Source organism: Geotrypetes seraphini, chromosome 16 (assembly GCF_902459505.1).
Source record: "Geotrypetes seraphini chromosome 16, aGeoSer1.1, whole genome shotgun sequence".
NCBI lineage: Eukaryota > Metazoa > Chordata > Amphibia > Gymnophiona > Dermophiidae > Geotrypetes > Geotrypetes seraphini.
In genome coordinates, this window is record NC_047099.1 from 36,645,628 (window position 1) to 36,669,306 (window position 23,679).

The 23,679-nt window shown below is 44.8% G+C and overlaps 1 protein-coding gene across 2 annotated transcripts in view; it reads left to right on the forward strand.

Moving 5' to 3' along the window:
• Window positions 1-23,679, forward strand: part of EFNA4 (ephrin A4) — a 45,265-nt gene that overhangs the window by 312 nt on the left and 21,274 nt on the right. The window lies entirely within an intron of this gene.

A 23,679-nucleotide genomic window follows, 5' to 3' on the forward strand; every position in this document is an offset into this window, starting at 1 on the left:
AGTTTTAAGGCCCCCCCAGCTTCAACATTTGTGTTGCAAAAGTTTTAAGGCCCCCCCAGCTTCAACATTTGTGTTGCAAAAGCTTTAAAGCCCCCCCCCCCGCTTCAACATTTAAGTGTTGAAAAAGTTTTAAAGCCCCCCCAGCTTCAACATTTGTGTTGCAAAAGTTTTAAAGGCCCCCCCAGCTTTATCATTTGTGTTGCAAAAGTTTTAAAGCCCCCCCCAGCTTCAACATTTGTGTTGTAAAAGCTTTAAAGTTCCCCCCACTTCAACATTTAAGCGTTGCAAAAGTTTTAAAGCCCCCCCCAGCTTCAACATTTGTGTTGCAAAAGTTTTAAAGCCCCCCCAGCTTCAACATTTGTGTTGCAAAAGCTTTAAAGCCCCCCGTTTCAACATTTAAGCGTTGCAAAAGTTTTAAAGCCCCCCCAGCTTCAACATTTGTGTTGCAAAAGTTTTAAAGCCCCCCCCAGCTTCAACATTTGTGTTGCAAAAGTTTTAAGGCCCCCCCAGCTTCAACATTTAAGTGTTGCAAAAGCTTTAAAGCCCCCCCAGCTTTAACATTTGTGTTGCAAAAGCTTTAAAGCCCCCCGTTTCAACATTTAAGCGTTGCAAAAGCTTTAAAGTCCCCCCCACTTCAAAATTTAAGCGTTGCAAGAGTTTTGAAGCCCCTCCTTCCCTCCCCCCCCCCCCGCATTTTTCATCCTGTCCTGAATTTATTAGTTTGGGAATTCGGTGATGTTTTAAAATCAACAAATTGAGCAGCCCAAGTCTAACATAGTTTCGGCCGCAAAAGAGAGAAACCTTAGGTGAGGCGACTTCTTTCAATGAAAAGTTTCCACTGATGGAGTGGGAGGGGGCTTTTGCCCTTTGAAACCGCGGGCTGTCTCTCATTTATTCCTAACAAGCGAAACCAAAATATTTTCCCCCCAAGCTTCCGACGATGGAAAAAAAACATGTTTAGTCTGCTGGAGATGCTAAGTAATCTGCAGGAAAGACCTGGGAATGCAAGGGACATTCAAAACTTAACTTATTACTCCCCCCCCCCAAAAAAAAAAATACCCTGAAAGATGGTCGAAAAAATCTAAGCGGCCTTTTGATTCACTTTTATAAATTACAGATTTTCTATGAGCTGGAAGATTTTTAAACTTTCACTGTGGGGAAAAAAACTTCCTCTTTGCATTTTTTTTTTCTTCTCTTTTATAGAAGTACTTGAAATTTATCTGAATCGTCTACTATTCTGGGATAATCTAATTAACCAATTGGCCAGAAAGACTGGGCCTTTGATTTACCCCATTTTTCCTTATTGATAAGTAAAACAAAATATCTTAAAATCCAGAGACCCTGAAAATGTTTCAAAATGGGGTTTTCTCCCCCCCCCCCCCCGAAAATAGTACTCAAGGATTAGGGCCCGAATATATCCCTTATTAACTCAAAACAAGCCCCACACGGACAAACGATACACACACCCAACCGCACTACAAGGCCTGAAACATACGGTTCATAAACAAAACCGCCGAAGACAAAGGCGCGCGCCGACAACTGAGCGTTTTTAGGGGCTCTGACGGGGGGTTTTGTTGGGGAAACCCCCCCCCACTTTACTTAATACAGATCGCAGCAGCGTTGTGGGGGGTTTGGGGGGTTATAACCCCCCTCACTATACTGGAAACTTAACTGTTTCCCTGTTTTTTAGGGAAAAAGTGAAGTTTTCAGTAAAATGGGGGGGTTACAACCCCACAACGCCCCCACAACGCGGCGCAATCTGTATAAAGTAAAGTGGGGGGGTCGGAGCCCTTTAAAACAGTCATTTTCTTCGGCGCGCGCCTCCACACTGCACTCAGTTGTCTGCGCGCGCCTTTGTCCCGACGCACTTTTGACCTGACAATACAACCAACAGTATTCACACTCCCGTTTTCTTTTGGGGAGTGTGAATGCTGTTGGTTGTATGTTTTCAGGCCTTGTAGTGTTGGGGGTGTGTATCGTTTGTCCGTGCAGGGCTTGTTTTGAGTTAATAAGGTTTTTTTCCCGCCCCCTTGCTAAAAGCTGAACATCTTATTGCTCGCGCCATACAAGGTGCGCACGGAAATTCCAATTCAAAGTGATCAGTAGTGCATACATGCACAATTCCCAGCATGAACGTGTGAGTTACTGCTCTCTTGTCCAGAGCGCTTTGTGTGTGCTGTTAAGAAGCCTTGCCGCCTGCCAGGTGAGGTCCCCCCCCACCCCCCCCTCCCCGTGAAATGCTGCGGAGCAGGGCTGAAAGGTGATGCTGATCTAATGAATCTATCTGAACTTACCGTATTCTCTTCCCCCACCCCCCACGCCTTCTGGGAGCTGAGCATACAGTGACTCACTGGTGAAGAATTAGCGGTGCCGATGCCGTGCCAAGGAAGCCGTACTGGAGTTAAGTGGGCACGGTCAGTCACGCACCTACCTGTACAGGAGCAGCCTGAGAGGAATTTAGCTTCCTTTTCAGCGAACTGTGGGCCTCTCATCTTCCTCTTTGTCACTTTAAATTTGAGGACGCTAACGCTGTGTGTGAAAGCTGTGACCAGGCTTGGGCCCGAGGAGGCTTGGGCCTCAACACCCTGGGGTTATGGATTCACGCCCACACTGGTCCTCGTGACCCTGGGCAAGTCACTTAAGCCCTCCATTGCCCCAGGTAAATTAGATAGATTGTGAGCCCACCAAGACAGATAAGGCAAAATGCTCCAGTACCTGAATAAATGAATGTAAACCATTCTGAGTTCCCCAGTATAGAAAATTGAATAACTAAATAGCGTGACAAGTTTCAGCCCTTGATAACCAGAGCTGATATTATGACATCATAATGCCTCATTCCACCAATAAGAGCCAACTTCATCGGTGATGTCACAATGGCTTCATTGACCTTTATTTGGCTCACTTGTACTACATTTTGATTTCTAGAGTGGCGCAGTGGTTAAAGCTACAGCCTCAGCACCCTGAGGTTGTGGGTTCAAACCCCCGCTGCTCTTTGTGACCCTGGGCAAGTCACTTAATCCCCCCATTGCCCCAGGTACATTAGATAGATTGTGAGCCTGCAGGGCTTCTTCCGCTTCGTGCTCTCTGGGGGAGGCCCGCTGTCTACATTACTGTGGTCGCTCGGAGCGCTTGACTGAGGCCCGCCTGGACGGCTCCGTCGAGATCTTCAACCTGGCCGCCAACTGGGAAAACGCAGGCAAACTCGGCAGGCCAGATTAGAAAACTGCCCTAATGCGTACACTTGCGTACATGGCTTCTGCCTCCTGCTCTGCTAAGGCTTCCAGGCCTCATCCTCCCCTTTCCCACCGAGCCCAGGATTTCCTGAATTCTGTAAGTATTTTGAGGCTGTTCAGGAGCCCTCTATAGTTTTTTTTTTTTGCACGTGAGCTTTCTGAAGACTTGAACTCATCTCTCCACCGGGGATGGGAGCAAAGGCTGCAGGTGTTCACTGGATTTGAATTCAGCGGGTTTCTTTTCTCTTTGGAGTGCGGTGTCTGGCACCCTCTTCTTGCCTCTGTCTGTCTCTTATCAAACAGAAAGCGAGAATCTTGTCCCTTTCTCCTCTTCAGGAGCTGAAGGAGAGGTGCGGTAATGATATATTCAATTAACACTGGGGCAAAAAATGTAAAAAAAAACCCATATCAATTAAAGCTCAGTTAAAAGAATTAATAATTAAAAACGACATCACAAATGAATAGACCGTGTTTTCAAGACTCGGCTGTGCGCCAGCTAAGTAGTCTGACTGAGCCCGGCGGCGTCCTATGCTTGGAGAGCTGGGTATGAACCACTTACTGCTCTCCTGGCCATGTCGTAATCTTTTCTAGCCCCAGTCCACAGAAAAAGCCTTCTGCCCTAAATCTTCCCCCCTCCTTCCCTTTCATTTGGTTAGTAGAGACTTTGATGTTTCTTCCGCTTGGTTATGTGAAATATAAATATTCCTAAGCCGGTCATAGGTGAGGCTGTAAATTTTCTGTAGAAATTTGTTTTGGGGGAGAGGACGACGTGGCATAAGAATACATCTCGTCTTTATTTTAGTTAGAAGAAACTTGTTTTGTAACTTTTTAAAACCGAGGTGGAGGGGAACAAACGAACCCTCTCAACACTCTGGGCACCCACGGACAAGACTTCTTTGTGAATCAATGTTTTATTGTTTCTAATACCCAAGGACCTGTGACCCTCGAACGTACGGAATCCCTCTCAATGCCAGGCCTGGGCCTCCAACAGGCCGGCCACTTAGGCCTGTAAGGAGTCCATAAGATGATTAGGTTAATTTAGTTTCCAGCTTGATTTTACCCTTAGGCCAAGGTTTCACTCTGCTGTGCCTCTCGGAGCTGGCCTGGAGTCTTTCTTCTAACCTGTTCCTTTCCCACTTCTATCTCAGTTTTGTGGTGATATGGGGTGGGGACTATATTCTCTTTCTTATAGCCTACAGTATCGACCAGGATTCTTTGAGGATAACAGACAAATATCCCATGGTTTGGAAAAGTTAGTCATATAAATGTCACAGTTATTTACTAAATCCCATTAAAAAGATATGTTTTCAGTTCCTTGCTAAACTGAAAATGAGAACTAGTTTGCCTCAAATTAAAAGGCAGATCGTTCCAAATCTTAGGCCCTAAATAGACAAAAGATAACTCAAAGAGGCGACAACACTGAACGTTTACCACCAGGGGTGTCCAACCTGCGGCCCGAGGGCTGCATGTGGCCCCGTGAAGTATTTTGTGCGGCCCCGGTCGAGGGCGATGCAGTGTTTTCCTCTGCTGCCCCCGGGTGTTTACCGTCTTGCCGGCTCCCTCCTCTGTCTTGCTGCAGCGTTTGCGCGGCCCCAGAACCATTTTTTTCGGCCGATGCGGCCCAGGGAGCCAAAAGGTTGGACACCCCTGAAGGGAAATTTAACCTGTTTCATTCACGCTCGCAAATCACAATCTTACCGCTAGAAATATTCAACATATGAATTAATCCAAATGAACTGTAATGACATTTGGCCTTATGAATTAAACATGCCGTTTAAATAATACTTTTTTGTTTACCGCCGGAAGCTAGTGAAGAGTCTGCAACAATGGAGTCATCCTGTCAAACCCATTTCCACAAAAAATGAACCTTGTATCTATATTCGCAACGGCTGAAATCTGTTAGCTTTAACCACTGCACCACTCTAGAAATCAAAATAAAAGTGGGCCAAGTAAAGGACAGTCGAGCCATTGTGACATCACTGGTTAAGTTGGCTCTTGGGCATTGATGGAATGAGGCATTATGATGTCATAATACCAGCTCTGGTTATCAGATGTCACACTATAATTTTCTATAATATGGCTTACATGAATGTATTCAGGTACTCAAGCATTTCTTCCTGTCTGTCCTGGTGGGCTCACACTCTTATCTAATGTACCAGGTGCAATGGGGGGAGGGAAATTAAGTCACAGGGTCACAGGGAGCAGTGTGGGATTTGAACCCACAACCTCAGGGTGCCGAGGCTGTAGCTCTAACTCTCCAAATACTCCTTAATAAAGAGAATTACATTAGTCTAAGCAAGGCCTGAACAATAATACAAAAACTATCTGAAGACAATGCAGATCTTATTACTTTTAAGTTGTATCGCACTTTTTTTTTTTTTAAAAACCAAAGCAGTAATCTAATGTTCTAAGGACGCAGCTGAGACTCTTGAGCTTGTAATCTTCTTGAGGAAAGATGTGGTCCATATAAAACCATGAAAAAAACAGGGGAAAAAAACAATACTACAGACACAAATATGCAACAACCAGAGTGGAATTGTCCAAAAGAGAATGATGTGCACTAAAAAAGTGTCCTTCAGTCCGTCTGGTGAAATGACGATCTTTATTGTTCAAACGTCAAATTGACTCGACATGGCCATGTTTCGGCCAACAGGCCTGCCTCAGGAGTCTTAAAAGTCACTAATGATGATATACGAGGTATACTGACACTCGAATGAATCTGACCACAAATCAATCTCAGACTTGTTAGTATGTCTTTGCAAATTCAGATGACACTCTTTCTTTGATTGATTTGTGGTCAGATTCATTCGAGTGTCAGTATACCTCGTATATCATCATTAGTGACTTTTAAGACTCCTGAGGCAGGCCTGTTGGCCGAAACATGGCCATGTCGAGTCAATTTGACGTTTGAACAATAAAGATCGTCATTTCACCAGACGGATTGAAGGACACTTTGTTAGTGCACATCATTCTCTTTTGGACAATTCCACTCTGGTTGTTCCATATAAAACCATTGCAGACAGGGGCCAATTTTTACATACTTGATGCGGCCCAGCCCCAAGTGGTTCTGCTCCATAAGATTTCATCCCCCCCCCCTTCCCTGAAGTGGCAGCATCTGCATTTCCATTTAATTTGGAGTTTGTTTACTGCTTTTGGGATCAGCAAAGAATCGCCCAGTGCGGCTCCCATCAGTGTATGGAAAGAAAGTTTTTTAATATAAGGTGATAACGTTTTTTGCTGAATTCATTTAATACAGGCCTTCAGCTTTCTGGAGGTAGTTATCCCTTCCTCAGGTCAGGAAGGGAAGTGTAAGGGAACGTACAGTGAATTATGCAAAGCATGTCACAGAGACCTGAAAGAAAACCATGGGGGGAGGGGGAGGCATGGTATAGTTCTTACTTCTTTGGAGATCAGAAGGTGTTGGGTAGTGTAATTTTTGGCTCATAATGTGTGGGGACTAAGCTAAGATCTGGGCTTTATTTCTAGTGTGTCCTTGTTTTTTTGATTGTGCTAGTTTCCTTTCATACAGCTTATTCTGAGGAAGGGGTGGGGGGGGGACTCTTCAGTTAATTCAATAAAAGTGTTAGCTTTAAGGAAAAAAAAACCCCCTTCACTTCTGTATACTCAAGTGGACTGACGTGGCACCTCCCCACTGTAAACACTTATGCCATTTGTTTGTAAAGAGTATAATTCAGCGAGCGTTTGTATCCTGGGCTTCTTCAGTACCCCTTTATACTGAAGGATTATTGGGCAGGGCAGGTCTGGAGCCCCACGGCTCTGGCTACCAAGCAAGCATCCCGCCACCACTAGACGCACAGAATCCTGGTCACTGGCTGTGTTCTCTTCCATGGACCCTTAAGACAGCCGCCTCCCATCCCTTTCCAGTCAGCAGCCCTCAGAGGGCTCTTCCAGCCAGTTTTCATGTTATTTTTGCTCCTTTTCTGCCTACAATTTATATTTTCTAAAAACAGTATTTTTTTTACATAGTGGATTGTAGCGAGATACATGTCTAAACATGGTTTTAATCCCCTAAAACACAAAATATCAAGAGTAAAATGCAGTATAAGTGTGTTCCTTTAGCGTGCGATAGCTGGGTGACCCCGCTAACTGCTTCAGGGCCATTTTGCAGAGAACTTCTTAGGGGCATGGACTGCATAAAGCTTGGTGAAGTGAATTTCTGTCCTAATCGATGAAAGATACTTAAAAAGCACAATACTTTTTTTAAAAAAAATAATGGTTCTGAACCTGCTGATTATAATTTTTTGGGAATTTAGAGCAGCGTGTATATTTATGTTTCCTAAAACAGTGAGCTGGTTAAAACATGCTCTTCAGCTCTCTCTATTGGTTCTTGCTTGGTTTTTTGGTGTTTTTTTTTTACCTATCCAGTTAAGAAAGGAATCTGTATTATTTTTTTCCCCACTTAGTGAATCAAGTTAACTCTCTTTTTGAATGGGTATTTCACTGGAATTGTGGTGGGGGTGAAGTGCAAAGAGAAAAGGGGTATTGGTCTCTATTCTAGAGTTTCTGGGAATTCGCTTCCTCCTCGGTGAAATGCACAGAAAAAAAGATTAAGAGATGAAATATAAGGCGATGCCTTTTCTATTGGAATAACTTGCGTAATATGTATGAACAAAATGAAGAATCTTTATTTCTGTGCATTCACGGGCCTAAGCTAGTAACTGCACTCCTTGGGCAGAGAAATTGGGAACAAGGAGAGAGGATCGGGTGGCTTTTTCTTGCAAAATAGCGGAGATTAACATTTATTTTCCAGCATTGTATAATCTGGGGATTCTCTGGTTGTTGATTTAGTCTTGCATGTCTTAAGAAGTAAGGAGCAACTTTTTCCAAAGTTCCTTTCTGCATTAAAAATCCATCTTTTTCATTTATTTTGTGGAATTTGAGAAACGATCTCCCTCCCTGCCCCCCCCCCTTAAACTGTGAGGTTAATAGGAGGCCCTGGTGCAGATTTTTCTCCTCTGGCTATGTGTGGTCGTGTTAGTCTACTTTTCAAAGTAATATATAGAAATGAAAGAAAACCATAAAGGGAATAACAGTAATAAGCCAATCATTGTTAGTCCAATAAAAAAAAAGGTATTACTTTATTTCCTTTGGCTGTGAAATAAACATTTTACAAATGAAAGAAGTGCAAACAAGGGAAACGGAGAAAATGAAGACAAAGACCATATGGTCTGTCCAGTCGGCCCATTCGTCCCGTCTACTATATCCCTTCCTCTCCCCCAGAGATCCTGTGCGATTGTGGCAAGTTTTCTTGAAGCCAGTTACAGGCTTTGCTTTCACCACCTCTGTCGGGAGACCCAAGAGGCCGCAAAGAGACACCCTTGTGAGGGGGATCCTGCTCCAGAGAATTCAGAATTCCCTTGTGGGTTTTACTTTCTTCTCTTTCTGCGACTTGGAGAACTGTTTTTCTCTTCTTTTTTTTTTTTCCTTTTGTTCTTTGCGGTCTGTATTTCTTAATGCAGCCTTGTGTTATAGGTTTTTGGGCTTTTCAGGTGTGTGTATTGTAGATGTCAAGAACCAGGAAAGACCTGAATAAGTCTGAGGTTAAGACTAGTTACAGATGAAGCTTAATGCTGCAAAGACTAAATTATTGTGGCTGGGTCTTAAACCGGATTTTCTCCCTCTTTCAGTACCCCCTGCTGTCTGGAGACCATTTGACGATTGAATTTTCCTCGAAAATACTAGGCTTTGTGCTTGACTCTTCACCTTCTTTACAAACTCAGGTCAACAATTTAGTTTAAAAAAATGCTTTTTCAATCTCTATTTGTTGAGAAGGGTCCGACATTTCTTCTATTAACACCGAAAACTGAAACTATCATTCCCTTCTGCAAAAGGTATATCCCGCGTAGGAAAACTAGGAACATCCCTCCCCTTTAGAACCACAGAACTCTGGAACAACCTCACATCCCCGCTCAGAGTTTCAAGTTCCCTCCAATCCTTCCGCAAACACCTGAAAACTTGGCTCTTTTCAAACATCTAACACCTCCCGCTCTTTGGTTCTTTATCTTCCTAGCTCCTTTCCTATAACCCTTCATTGTAGCTCCTTTTCAACCTAACCCTGTAAACCGTGCCGAGCTCTACGCTTGTGGAGATGGCGCGGTATACAAACCTAAGGTTTAGTTTAGTTTATTTATGTACAAATTTAGTCCAGCTCTACATGACGGATAATTAACAGTCCTTAAGCCTTTCCTACAGAGTGTTAAGGATCTGCTATGCCAGGGGTAGGGAACTCCGTTCCTCGAGAGCCGTATTCCAGTCGGGTTTTCAGGATTTCCTCAATGAATATGCATGAGATCTATTTGCACACACTGCTTTCAATGCATATTAATTGGGGGAAATCCTGAAAACCCGACTGGAATACGGCTCTCGAGGACCGGAGTTCCCTACCCCTGTGCTATACTAAGGGGTTACCTTTAGTTTTTGTCTCTGGGTAGGTGCTTGAAATGGGCAGTGACAAAATCTGCATGTCCCGTCCCTTAGGGGTGCTCTTTGTGACAATGCGAAGGCATTCTGGCAGGTCCTTGCAAACTAGAATCAGCGGTGTTAGGAGTCAAATTAACATTTACTTGAAATGACATGGAATGTGTTTTTCGTACAGCCCAGAGAGCAGTTTTACTGAGTTGCGACTTGGCCAGTGGTTGGCTGGAGACATGTCTGAACTCGCTTATGAATCTGGAAAGAATAAGACCTTCATTTGATGGGTGACCCCCAGAATGAGCCTCCCCTTTTACCCAAAAATCAAACAAAAAGGAGCAGACCCCCCCCCCCGAAAATCAAATATACCAACTGCTCTAGTTGTGGTTGTCAGATCTCTCCTTATAATATTACAAAACTGATTCCCTTCAAAAAGTGGGAAAAGAAAGACCTTGGTAAAACTTACCAGATTTAATTATCCTTAACAGCTTCTCGTTCCGGGCTGGTGCCTTTCAATCACTAGTCTAACAATTTTTTTTATTTTTTTTTTTTATTGAAAGAATCAAATAATCAGTACAATAGGGTAACACAAAAATACATTCAATACAATAAGAATTACAATAATATTTCATACACATTTAAATCATTCTTTGAAATTTAATTTCCATATGAATTAATTCAATCTTATCTACACCCCCTTAATTCCATCCCCTACCCACTATCTTCCCCTAAATGAAATCCCTCACCCTGGATGAAAATTGACAAAAATAAAGAATTAAAATAAATAACTGGAATGTAATTATTAAACCTAATTTTCATAATAAATCATTGATAACCAAACTTCGTATTTTTGGTGAAAGATTCTGAATATAAGGATCCCAAACGTCCATAAAAAGACGAGTTTTTTTAGGCGAACCTCGAACCTCCCAACTTTCAAATAAAAATAAGCGATGTAATTGATTCCTCCAATGCCAAAAACTTGGAGATTCTTTCTGCAACCCAAATGGCATAATACATTTATGCCCAATCATACACTAGTCTAAAAAAAAAAAAATTCCTTTTAAATGAAGTTTAGATCCAAAAAGTCTGTAGTTAACAAAAATAGCCTTTCAAACGAACCGAGAGAGATCAAAACAGCCCTTCTTTGTAAAACAAATAGCAGATCCCCCATAATATATCTGTACTGTGTGGTGCCTTTAAATTGTGAAATTCAAAACGGAAAGTTAAATGAATTTTGAGAAAGACGTAGCCTGCAAGATGAAATCTTGGGTCAGGTTCTTGAAAGGATCTTCGTGAAATCTCCTGACAAGAGGCCTCTGTTTTGCAAACTTTCTGCCTCGGGGAAACTGCGTTCTTTTCACTCGGGGGAAACTGACTCAAAATAACAGGGGAGGAGATGCTAACGGACGAAATGGTCCAAAATAGCAGAGTGGTATAACTAAGCTCTACGCTGCTAATGCCCAGCTTCTTAATTGCACCTCGTGCCGTGTATCTTCCCGATTCCACAAAACGCACTCCGCTGTGCAACTCAGACGAGACGGTTTCGCAGTTATTTGGGGTAAAAGTCCATTTTTGCTCACGCTCGTGCAAATGTCTAGAGAGTGGAGGGGGAAGTCTAATGGTTAGGGAAGTGATCTGAGAAGCTGGGGAACCGAGTTCAACCCACTGTAGTTCCTTGCGACCCTGGGCAAATCACTTAACCCTCTAATGCCCCAAGTACAATGCTTAGGCCCCCTTTTATGAAGCCGCGTAAGGCTTTTTTTTATCGCTGGCCACGGCGATATTGACTCCCATGCTCATAGGAATTCTATGAGCGTCGGCGTTTTTACCGCTGCGGCCGGCAATAAAATAAGCCTTACGTGGCTTCATAAAAGGGGGAGAGGTTAAATTGTGAGCCTACTAGGGATACCGAAAATACCTGCATATAATCTATCATTTTTATTTTCACAATTTCTATCCCAAATACTAGGCAGCTTACAGCATGTATTTATTTTACATCCATAAGTTCTGCGCAAGGTACAATAAAACATCCACAGTAAAACCACACATAGGCATCAGAACGGCGGAGGCCATAGGGGCCGTGGCCTCCCCCAAAATTGGCAATCGGAAGTATAGCTCTCCCGACTCTTCCCACCTACCACCTCACCGCTGCTGTAATTTAAAATCTTTGGGCAGCTGGCGGTGCAACAAAGCGGGCCTCCCGCCATCTGCATGCCCCGGAAGTGTTCTTTCTGCAGCGTCCTGCCTATGCGGGAAGAGGAAGTGCTGCAGAAAGAACACTTCCAGGGCTGGCCTGAATATTTTAAATTACAGTGATGGGGAGGTGTTAGGTGGGAGAGTCTGGAACTGGGGAGAGGTCGCACCACAGGGTCCAGCTGAGTGGAGGGGGGGGGTGGGCTGAGGTTGAGAATAAGGGAAGGGCAGATGCTGCATAGGCTATGGGGGGGAGGGGGAAGGATAGATGCTGCATGGGCTGGGGGTTAGGAAGAGAGGGAAAGAGATGCATGGGTGGAGTGGTGGGAAGGGAGGGAAAGAGATGCATGGGTGGAGTGGTGGGAAGGGAGGGAAAGAGATGCATGGGTGGAGTGGTGGTGGAAAGAGAGATGTGTGGGTGGAGTGGTGGGAAGAGAGGGAAAGCGAGCTGCGTGGGTGGAGTGGTGGGAAGAGAGAGAAAGAGAGATGCATGGGTGGAGTGGTGGGAAGGGAGGGAAAGAGATGCATGGGTGGAGTGGTGGGAAGGGAAGGAAAGAGATGCATGGGTGGAGTGGTGGGAAGGGAGGGAAAGAGAGATGCATGGGTGGAGTGGTGGGAAGGGAGGGAAAGAGATGCATGGGTGGAGTGGTGGGAAGGGAGGGAAAGAGAGATGCATGGGTGGAGTGGTGGGAAGGGAGGGAAAGAGAGATGCATGGGTGGAGTAGTGGGAAGGGAGGGAAAAAGAGGTGCTGCTGGTTGGTGGATGAGGGAAGAGAATTGTTGGACAGGTGAACTTGAAGCAAGCAGCAGCCAGGGCAAAACCCCCATAGCTTTCAGTTATAACTGAAGCCTCTTTCTTGTGGCAGTAGTTCAGCTGTCTTTTTTTTTTTTTTTTTTTAAGTTCCACAGCGATTTTAGATACAGCTGTTTGTGTGTGTGTGTGTGTGTGTCCCATGCCTTTGGCTATTCTTGCAGACTTTTTACAGTCAAGCAAACTGCTCCTTCTGAAGTCACTCTCCTGCTAGCGACAATTCCAGAACTACTGGAAAATTTTGCACGCTGAAAGGTGGGTGTTCTCGCTGTGCATTACACGGAATGCTCATTTTAACACTAGCGATAGGTTTGTTCAATTTCCTGGAGGAAAAGTCCATAGTCTGTTATTGAGGAAGACATGGGGGAAGCCACTGCTTTCCCTGGATCGGAAGCATGGAATGTTGCTGCTCTTTGGGGTTTCTGTACGGAATGTTGTTCTTAATAGGTTTTGTAACTAAATACAAAAATGAGAAACATCTCGGTGCTATTTTCTCTTGTGATGCTTACTTTTTATTTTTTATTTTTTTTAACATATACAAAGTTCCTGTCTCAGAATTTATTTAACTACATCTGCATTGACTCGGGAACCTAAACATGCCAGACGTGTTGAGGAGTGTCCTTGTTAAAATGGCTCTCCTAGTTGTCGGCATATGCTTGCCGTTCCCGGGACTGGAGGGTCATAATCTGTGGATTTAGTAGAGGGCTGCCAGCTGCAAGCTCCGCGAATCCCCAGTGGGCCTCATTGGTTCATATTCACACAATGAAACTTTAGTGGTTGGTTTGTTTTTTTTTTTTAGTTTCCGTATCGGCCAAAATCAGACGATAAGCTTTGACTGCAGTTTGGTTTTGGGCCCAAACCGAAAAGTGGCCGTTTTGGTTGTTCTCTCAGTATCGCCACAAGGTAATTTTTATCCCACAGTGAAAGCCAGCTCCAATGCTGTCGCAAAATCAATATCGATAAAGTTTAGTTTCTTTTTCTTTGATTAAGGGGAAAGTTAATTATCAGTGTGAGCTGTCATTAATCCCCGGTTATTAATAACTAGGTCTCCATGGATAAAATGGGGCCTGTACTAAAACCGCAGGAGTGAGCGGTAAAATAAAAATGAACTGGAGCTCCATTTGCTAACCGTAACCCAGGGATCTCAAAGTCCCTCCTTGAGGGCCGCAATCCAGTCGGGTTTTCAGGATTTCCCCAATGAATATGCGTTGAAAGCAAGGAGGGACTCTGAGACCCCTGCCGTAACCCTAAGGACCAAGAGGGGGTTTCCTCTCCCTCTTTAGAGTTACATTTCTCTGAGCAAATTTTTGCATAGCAGTTTCTGCTCTTGAGGTGTGTTAATACATAGAGTCAGTTCTTTTCTTCAGTAACCCTAAGGACTGCAGTTGTAAGAGTCACAAATGGCTTATAAGTTTTTCTTTCCAAAGAGGTGCCTAGGGGTCGTTTGCACAGGGTCACGGAGGTGAGAATCGTGGTGTCACATTCCTTATAACTGTTGGTATTGCATTGCATGGGAATCCCCTGATGGAATGCACCATGTTGTAATATAGAACCCTTTCTACCCGTTCACTGTATTTTTGCTGTTGGGGGGTCCTGCTGGAGAAGTGTCTAGCTCAGGGAGGGGGAAGCATTACATGGTTTGTGTTGCAAATCTTGAGTTGACACTAGATAGAAGACCGAATGTGAGTTACTCCAACTGTCCTGTCTGGCTCCACATATCTGCAGCAAAGATGAGACCCTCATGTGTTACTGTCTACTCCTCTACTCCCTCCCCCCCCTCTGTGCATGCTCTCTTAAACTTTTAATTGGAAAAATACGTGTCTGCACACACCAAACACATGGTAGCAATCAGACTGTAAAGGGTGCTGAATTAGCACAGCTTGGGTGCCACCGTTGATAGGGTTGAAGCTTTGGTTCTTGAAACTTATCTACTGTCAATCCACATTATCGTTCATTTACATTCAAAATTCAGTCTTTAAAAAAAAACATGTAATGTGGAGGGAATCGTTCCTTATTTATTTACATCTGGCCTGAGCAGCATTCAGGCTTCAAACGCTTATGGAATTGCCTTGCAAAGTACTGTATAGCTCTCGTTGTGGGATTGTAGGTGTTCCTGACTGCGCAGGGAGACGGGGGGGGGGGGGGGGGGGGGGGAGGGCGCTTTGAATTAAGCCGGCTGTTCGTGGTAGCCTCTGCAACACTTTTGGTTGCAAAGGGTAAATTTTCATTTTAAAATGAAGTAAAAGAATTAGAACATAAGAAATGCCCGCACCGGATCAGACCGTGGGTCCATCTAGTCCGGTGGTCTGGGGGATGCCAACACGCACCATTCCTGCAAAAAACCCCCACACTCCACTTACAATTTCGCTGGGAAGGTAAGGGAATATGGCGGCGTGCAAATGTCGGGGCGGGATTGTCAGCGCGCCAGTGTTCTTCGCGCTATTGTTAGCGTACCAAATACTCTTGTGGGCCATGACGAGGAAAATGGCATCTTTTAGAAGTATATCTTAAATGGGACCAGTTTAAATAATTTAACCATCTTGATTAAATCAGGCTGATCAGCCCTAGAGCAGATATTGGTTTCAGGTTTTTATTAAATTAGTTTAACCACTTAACCCTTTCAGGACCATAAGGATCGTAGGCCAATTTTTGTGGTTTTGACGACATTTTTATGGTAAAAAGGGCTTGCAGATGCCAAAAAATTGATTTTTTTTGTGAAATATCATTATTTTTATTTAAAAAATCCAACTTCTAGCTTATGGACAGTGTGGCAAGTGAATCTTCTCGTCAATCTGGCAACGACGCTAATGAATGAATGTCGGAACCAGTTTGTTTACATAAAGGCAGTATCCTATGGAATCCGTACATATCAAATTTAGAACTGTAGACTATCCCAATCAAAATTTATAGGATTTTAAAGTTATGGGACAAATATGTCCCTTGGTCCTGAAAGGGTTAAAGGATATACAATCCATACAAGCGGAGTACAATTCAAAATTAAAAGACAGAAAGGAACGCCACATTAAAATATAAGACAAGAAAAGACTAAATATTTGTGTCTTCTGAACGGTTCCCAGGACCCCGGTTCCAGATACCCCCCCACCACCCCGAAAAAATCAATTAACAACCAAGTCCGGGAAAGCTTTCCAAAATAAATAAGCCTTTAGCTGGGCTTTAAACATTTTACACACCGCATCGAGGAAATCATTCCATAACATTTGGCCCAACACTGACTAGAAAGCATCTGTAATAGTGGAAGTGGGGATCTGGCAGGGAAAGTAAGAGGAGTTGCTGGGATGAGCGCAAAAATCTACTTAGCACATATAAAGTTATGTATTTTTACAGAAAAATCAGTCAGTAGACGCCCCATATGGGCAAAAAAAATATACCATCAAGAGTAGAGAATGACATGAGGACAAATTTGTCCCCACAGGAGCTCAATTTCACCATCCTTTTCCCGTGGGTTTTGTCCCTGTCCCATTCCTTAACTGCACAAGCCGTGAACACTAATGATTTTAAAGTGTTTGAGTCTTGGGCGGATGAGGACGGAGCTTAGGCATTGGTGGAATGAGGCACTATGACATCACAAGTTGAGCTCTAGAATGTTGTGACAGGATTTTAAAGGGTCTGAGGCTTGTGCAGATGAGGACGGAGCTTAGGCATTGGTGGAATGAGGCACTATGACATCACAAGCTAAATTCTAGAATGTTGCGACAGGATTTTAAAGGGTCTGAGGCTTGTGCAGATGAGGACGGAGCTCAGGCATTGGTGGAATGAGGCACTATGACATCACAAGCTGAATTCTAGAATGTTGCGACAGGATTTTAAAGGGTCTGAGGCTTGTGCAGATGAGGACGGAGCTTAGGCATTGGTGGAATGAGGCATTATGACATCACAAGCTGATATCTAGATTGTTGCGACTTATGATTTTAAGTGTTTGTGGCTTGTGCAGATGAGGACGGAGCTTGCAGGAATGGGGCAGGGACAGCAAAAGAACTTGCGGGGACGGGTAAAAAAATTGTCCCCCTGTCATTCTCTAATCAAGATCAACTTTCAAAAGAGACGGTATTTCCCTGGCAACACGTTCTGTTTGTAAGAAGGGACTTGTATGTTCACATTTGGGATGCACTTACCAATGTCCAGTGCTACTGAACACTGTGGCACTATCCGATTAGTTCCAGGGACTCCCAGACAATAATCTAGAGAGCGCAGAAATTCAGTGCCAGTGCCTGGATAACTAACCAGCCCCAAGAAAGTCCATCCTAACTCGTGCCTGTTTTAGCTTTCTGGGTATGACCCTGAATATTGGCTGTGCCGAGTAGAGGCCCACTGTGTTTTGTTTCTTACGTGCGAACGTGGCTGGGGTGAGAGGGGGACCCTTCCTTATTTGCAGGCGTTCTTCTGAAGACCTGCCAGCAGCCGGGTTAAGAGGGCTGGGCACTCAACCAGCGCCCTTCTGCCATTTCTGGCATAGTTAGTCCCCTGCCAAGTCTTAACTATTGTGTGGGGCCGGGGCTCTTAGGCATTCCTTCTAAAAGGTTTCCCCTCCTTCACCATAGTAAAATATTCCCTCCGATCACCACCTCGCAAGCATTCCTTCTGCATATACATTAAACATTTATATTTGTTTCATTCTTCTTGATCAAACCTGGAGCCCAGAGCTCTCTAGAAAGGATGTTTGTTACTTTAGTCCCTGGTCCCGGCCTGTTCCCTACTCTGTCTGAATTAAAGATTTGCTGACAAATTGCTTCGGGTCTGGGGTCTTTTCAGGAAGGCGTGGGATGCGAGGTCTTAGGGGATTGAGGTCGGGGAAGGCAGTTGCCCCCCTCTAGGATCCCTACCCAGAAGTCTGCGCTGCTGCTTATCTCTGCCCTGAATATTTTACATAAACAGAAGTGAAAGAATGCTTCTATTTGCTTGCCCCATTTCTAAACTCTTTGACAGACCCCCCTGAGATCCCAGAAAGGATGAGGAAAGAATTTATGGGCTGTGTAAACAGCTGCCCTGGCCTCTGCTGACCCTACCAGGTAAGAGGAAATCTCCTCTTAAGAACCTCAACCCTTAACCTTGGTCTGAAATATTGGGCAACCATTCCCCCCCTTCTCTTGCTTAAAATCCCATCTGCGTATTTTCCGAATGGTAATACGAGGAAACCCAGAGGGAAATGGGATTTAATATCCAATCTGTGTATTCGCAAAGGATCTCTCTTAGGGTGTAAGATCTTAGCACGCGAGCTAGTTGGATGAAAGTATCACGAAACTGGCTGTCTTGGCAACAAAAACAAAACAGACGTTTAATCGGCTTTTTTTTTTTAAATTTTGCGCTGTTCGTTCCGTCACCTGCATGGACGTATTCAACCTCCCTTTTCGTGTCATTTGATGTGAGCTTGTCTTGGACAAATGTTGCTTTCCTCCCCCCCCTTCTTAGAATAGGAAAGGAAATGTTGAGGGGGGGGAGTCCTGTTTTTCTGGGAATATTTTTCAGGTTGCGATATTCCTACTTAGGGCTGGGAAGGGAACGGCTTTGCCAGATGCTGTTGACTTGAGAGTGGGGGGTGGGGGGGTTTACCAGCACGTGGACGATCATTAGGTCATATGTTCTGTTTGTGCTGGAGTTTAAAAAGTAAGTAGGGCTTTTTAAAGCAAACCTGGGCAGAGAAGGGGTGGGGTGGGGGGTCCTTCCTGCAGCAGTGCCTGTGCATACCTCCAGGATTTTGCAGGAGGTGGGGCAAAGGTGGGTCTGCTATGCACTTTTGTCCTCGACACATGAATGCCTGGAATGAGGAGAAACTGGTTTTAGCTCGCTGTGGTGTGCAGACAGCGGTGCCCTAGGGAAGGAATAGAAAACCCAGCATCGCTGACCTGACCTGCAAAAGGATCCTAGGCCCTGCAGAAATGGCCTGGAAAGAGGAGGGGGGGGGGAAGGGGGTTTGACAAAACAAATTCTGGTGTACTTTTGGTATCCAAAACTTGGAGCCAGGAGGTAAAAAAAAAAAAAAAAGTGCAAAGCTTTATTGAAAATGAAACAAAAATACACTGGAACTTTGACCCTACATGGGCCATGTCTTGGCAAAAAAAATGCCTTCCTCGGGGGTCCTACGTCCTTATCGGGACGGCGTTAGGTTCCATGAGAGATGGGGAGGAATGTAGGAACATCAGGCCCAGGTAAAGTCCTTCCGAGTTCAAATGTCATGGTGGAATTTGTGGGTTTGATGTGCGGGTAAGGCAAGCAATCCTGAAAGATTGAAAAGTTGCTGATGCCTGGCCACTAGACCTTTCTTTAGTTTTGTGCAGGTTGGAGCTGTTGGGGCAACTTGTCCATGGCTGAAAAAAGCCACCGGCCATTACTAAGTCATTTCCCTGGCTGGTGTTTTTAGTGTGCATGGATTAGCTGCATGGGCCATGTCTTGGCAAAAAAAATGCCTTCCTCAGGGGTCCTACGTCCTTACCGGGACGGCGTTAGGTTCCATGAGAGATGGGGAGGAATGTAGGAACATCGGGCCCAGGTAAAGTCCTTCCGAGTTCAAATGTCATGGTGGAATTTGTGGGTTTGATGTGCGGGTAAGGCAAGCAATCCTGAAAGATTGAAAAGTTGCTGATGCCTGGCCACTAGACCTTTCTTTAGTTTTGTGCAGGTTGGAGCTGTTGGGGCAACTTGTCCATGGCTGAAAAAAGCCACCGGCCATTACTAAGTCATTTCCCTGGCTGGTGTTTTTAGTGTGCATGGATTAGCTGCATGGGCCATGTCTTGGCAAAAAAATGCCTTCCTCAGGGGTCCTACGTCCTTACCAGGACGGCGTTAGGTTCCATGAGAGATGGGGAGGAATGTAGGAACATCGGGCCCAGGTAAAGTCCTTCCGAGTTCAAATGTCATGGTGGAATTTGTGGGTTTGATGTGCGGGTAAGGCAAGCAATCCTGAAAGATTGAAAAGTTGCTGATGCCTGGCCACTAGACCTTTCTTTAGTTTTGTGCAGGTTGGAGCTGTTGGGGCAACTTGTCCATGGCTGAAAAAAGCCACCGGCCATTACTAAGTCATTTCCCTGGCTGGTGTTTTTAGTGTGCATGGATTAGCTGCATGGGCCATGTCTTGGCAAAAAAATGCCTTCCTCAGGGGTCCTACGTCCTTACCGGGACGGCGTTAGGTTCCATGAGAGATGGGGAGGAATGTAGGAACATCGGGCCCAGGTAAAGTCCTTCCGAGTTCAAATGTCATGGTGGAATTTGTGGGTTTGATGTGCGGGTAAGGCAAGCAATCCTGAAAGATTGAAAAGTTGCTGATGCCTGGCCACTAGACCTTTCTTTAGTTTTGTGCAGGTTGGAGCTGTTGGGGCAACTTGTCCATGGCTGAAAAAAGCCACCGGCCATTACTAAGTCATTTCCCTGGCTGGTGTTTTTAGTGTGCATGGATTAGCTGCATGGGCCATGTCTTGGCAAAAAAATGCCTTCCTCAGGGGTCCTACGTCCTTACCGGGACGGCGTTAGGTTCCATGAGAGATGGGGAGGAATGTAGGAACATCGGGCCCAGGTAAAGTCCTTCCGAGTTCAAATGTCATGGTGGAATTTGTGGGTTTGATGTGCGGGTAAGGCAAGCAATCCTGAAAGATTGAAAAGTTGCTGATGCCTGGCCACTAGACCTTTCTTTAGTTTTGTGCAGGTTGGAGCTGTTGGGGCAACTTGTCCATGGCTCTAAAAAAGCCACCGGCCATTACTAAGTCATTTCCCTGGCTGGTGTTTTTAGTGTGCATGGATTAGCTGCATGGGCCATGTCTTGGCAAAAAAATGCCTTCCTCAGGGGTCCTACGTCCTTACCGGGACGGCGTTAGGTTCCATGAGAGATGGGGAGGAATGTAGGAACATCGGGCCCAGGTAAAGTCCTTCCGAGTTCAAATGTTGTGGTGGAATTTGTGGGTTTGATGTGCGGGTAAGGCAAGCAATCCTGAAAGATTGAAAAGTTGCTGATGCCTGGCCACTAGACCTTTCTTTAGTTTTGTGCAGGTTGGAGCTGTTGGGGCAACTTGTCCATGGCTGAAAAAAGCCACCGGCCATTACTAAGTCATTTCCCTGGCTGGTGTTTTTAGTGTGCGTGGATTAGCTGTTTTGCAGAAGGAAGATAGACTAAGAATGTGAAGAATCTCTTGACAAATTTAACATCGGACTCGAAACCTTCATCTTTCAAGACGCTTACCACAATACAAGCTAAGATCCATTCCCCTTTACATTAACGATGAACCAGAACCTGCTTTTAAGAAGCGACCTCCCCTCTCGTTCCTCCCCTTCCCCTCCTTCCCTTCCTTTAAATTTTATTTTTCTTCGATGTAATTTTGAATCGTACCCCCAGTGCCTAATGTATCAAATCATCCTCGTCTTGTCAAGTTTTTAAGTTGTTGGTATTGCAAACCGACCACATACTTGTTGACGGTCGGTATATCAAAAAGTAAATAAACTCGGAAACTTCTGGTTATGAAACCTCACAGCTTCAAGCGTCTCGTCAGCCTTGTGCTGAAGGCCAAAGCCCATCTACCCGTTTGACCTTTTGACGCCACAGAGTCCAAGTAGGGGGGGGAAGGGTGCAGAAGACTTGTTCCAGCCTTACAAATTCATTTGGTCAGAAGACTAAAGGATTTCCTCTTGGAAAGATGAGAATTCCAGGGCCCCCCCCCCAGATTTTAGCCGGAAAGAGGAGAAGGTAAATAATTCTATGAACCTTTTTGAAAGAAAAGCTCATTTTCAGGCAAAGTGTAAATTCAATTAAGGGTCCACATTTCTACTTGAAACCCAGTGAGTTTGAGGAATAGAAAAATATACAATTATTGGATAATGTGTATCCGTGTGAGGAATGGCGGTAATGATCCCAGCAGTGGTTTGCAAAGATTTGACAGCCGGCCAAGCTTTCTTGCAGACACTGGGGAGGAGGCTGGATTTGACTCTGTTTTCTTTGGCTGAGCCCCTCTGAATGTGGAAGTTCGCATTTGGCTTATGCTTAATTGATGGCTGCTTTCTTTACTAACCTTGGACACTCTAGATAGGGCTTTTGGGAGCCCGAGCCCGAGCTCTTCTACGCACTGATGATTTTGCTCTTCTGACACATGCAGAAATCCTGGCAGCCTTCTCGGTCCTGGAGAGAACCCGAAGACCCATCTGAATGCCGTGACATTGGAGCAAGTAACTCAACGTATCCGGAAAGCATGGTGTCTGTGAACTGCGGCCACCACGGACCTCTCCCGAGGTGAGGCGCAAAAAGCGGTTCATGATCATTTTCTTGGGATGGGAGAGGACCCCGGAAATGACCACCCCATTGGGGCTCAAATATTCAAGATACCAGGAAGTATTCCATAGCCCGCGTGTAAATCAAAATACCTTGGTGTACCCTCATCCCAGGGCAGGAATTACATCTTTAAAAAATCCTGAGGAGCAAAGGAGGAGAGCGTACAAGTAGGGTCCTCTAGGGATTCAGCGTACTATGTATAGGCAAATGACTGAGTGTGTGTGTATGTGGGGTTGGCAGGAGGCAGCTGTGTTGTACAGCTGATATTTGAGCTCGGTGTTTTTGGGATTCAGTTCCTTCTGAAATTGTAGGAGACTTCAGGGAGATTATAAACAAGACCAGTCTGATGACCTCCAGCCAGACAAGCGTTTCCTTCTTCCTGCTCGTTAAAGGTACAGTTCCAGAGGGTCACTGTTTGACTGAAATATTGTGTTGGTGTTCATTTTCTGAAAAGGTACCAGGACCTAAGTATGCCAGCTTCTACTTTTTATGCCACTGCTAAGGAGGTTGGAGGGTGGTTGGTGAGTGTGGTTGGCTTTTTTGTTGTTGTTGTTGTTGTTGCTGACATGGTACCAGGTTCTTTTGGAGTTGGGCCTCAGGTTTTGCTAAAGGTGGCAGCGATTGGAGTGACGATGTTGACGGGTGAGGGGTGGTAGATAACATTTTTAGGGACATTAAATGTTAACATAGTATGTGAATCGTGACCAAAATTAGAAGCCAACAAACTGTATAAGGAATTAGAGTAGTTCTGTTAGGAATCCATGTGCTGTGTTTGAACTGGGTTAATAAGTAGCCAGGCAGATAAGGCATCTAGCTATTAGATAACAAACACTTAGATTTATTGCAGGGTGTGGGCAAGATGGGAAGGCGGAAGCAGTTACACTCTTTGACTTTGGAGTTTTGAAGGGTCTTTGGTGTTACCGGTCCTACCATACGAATATCTGCTCCTGACTTTAGTTCTGTGGCCACCTATTTTGTGTCCTTTCTTTAAATTAAATACATTGTATAAAATAAGGGTTGAATGACCCACTCCTTAAACAAGGGGCCCTAACTTTTTTGTGGCTGAAGAGGGATGTGTGGTCATTGTTTGACCACTACTATTCAGTAGGCCATGCTAGGACCAGTCTTCTATTTTTCTTCTTCCTGAGGCAGACCATGACATTAGGTCTCCAAATTTGGGGCCAGTAATAGCCCTGCTATACTAGGTAGAGAATGACACAGAGACAGATTTTTCCCATCCCCGCAAGAACTCATTTTCCCATCCCCGCGAGTCCTTTTCCTATTCCCGCAAGCTCCGTCCTCATCTGTATAAGCCTCACACATGTTAAAATCATAAGTGTTCGAGGCTTGTGCTTCCAGGAATGGGGCAGGGACAGCGACAAAACTCGCGTGGACGGGTAAATGAGTTCCTGCGGTGGCAGGAACAAATTTGTCTACGTGTCATTCTCTAATACTAGGTCTTCCAGGGGTTGTCTGGGAGGGAGCTGGAGTGGAGGTGTTCAGAGAGCCTTGCAGAGAGGTTGTAACAGTATGTCTTGGCATCAGCTGTAGCCCAGTCCTAGGCTGGAAATGGAGGTTTCTGCTGTTGCGTCTTATGTGTATCTGCTTTCTTAGGGGTCGGTATAATAAGATGTGCCAGGTGTCGAACACATTTTTGTCAGGGACTCCATTTTAGAAGAGAGGATTTGTCCCACGCGGAAGTCTTTTCTTAATAAAATTACTCCGAGAGAGATTGGCTGAGAGGT